This window comes from Austrofundulus limnaeus, unplaced genomic scaffold, assembly GCF_001266775.1.
Source record: "Austrofundulus limnaeus strain Quisiro unplaced genomic scaffold, Austrofundulus_limnaeus-1.0 Scaffold49, whole genome shotgun sequence".
Taxonomy (NCBI): Eukaryota; Metazoa; Chordata; class Actinopteri; order Cyprinodontiformes; family Rivulidae; genus Austrofundulus; species Austrofundulus limnaeus.
Genome location: NW_013952451.1, coordinates 101,704 through 102,795, shown reverse-complemented (window position 1 = coordinate 102,795; position 1,092 = coordinate 101,704).

Below are 1,092 nucleotides of genomic sequence, written 5' to 3'. Positions count from 1 at the left end.
CACACTTCCTGTCAGATTGATGAATGTGTTAATCATTCCCTGAGTGTTTGTTGACAAGCATTAGTTTCTCTGATAGAGTATTGTATCTGCACAGCAGGCCACAGGGCCACACCCTGTCTGTTGGACCCTGTTACTGTAATCAGCAGCCTGAACGTCACCAACCTGGGACTGAAAAACAGAGATGAGGTCATAACAACAAAACAGAGAGTTACTAATGCTTATGACACACCAGAATGAGACCTCTTACTTCTCAGCTAACATTTCTGTGAAGGGGGGAAAAAAGACTCTTTATAAATAACAAAACATGTTTTGGGGGAAGCTTAACTTTRTAATTTTAAATGTTGATTCCATTAAGATAAAGAAAAACAATTGTTTAACAATTGGCACATTCTACTTCCTTCTGCGGTTCTTGAATGCCTCTTCAACTGAAGCTTTTAATCATGATTAATATACCAGGCATACTAGAAAAAAGCACTCACCTCTCCATAAAAGGTACAACTTAATCAGTAAATCACAATCATCTTATGAAGACATGAAAAAGGCTTCTGCATTTCTGAAAGTGTTCGCCTGTTAAAGAAAATGACGTCTGCTGTTTAAAAAGGCAAGGATTGCAAAGAATGAGATGCAAAGTTCCTCAGCAGAGGTGGAGGTTCTAAGCTTAAGAAGATTGTTCTAACACATGCGGTTTCAGGTGACAGACCTGTCCACCACCTGCTCTTATCTTCTAATAAATAAGGTCCTATTTGCTAGCTGACAACAAATGTGATCCCCTAATGTGTATATGTGTCAAAGTTAAAACGATTCCTTGCATACGCAACAAAGGAGAGCACTGTGGGGATTTTGGTTCCTATAAAAATAAAAATAAATATCTGTTATTTAACATCATCTAAGTTGTTATATTTCAGTAATGCTTAAATATTAAAACTAAAACCCTTAAATTCCATTAAATTTAATACAGATTTAGACTAAGTTTATCTTATGTTAATAAAAGTTGTAGTCATTTTGGTCAAAACTTCACAATTATTTTTTTTTGAACTTTTTATTTTCAATAACTGTTTTACATCGACATGTAAGAATACAAAGACAAGGAAC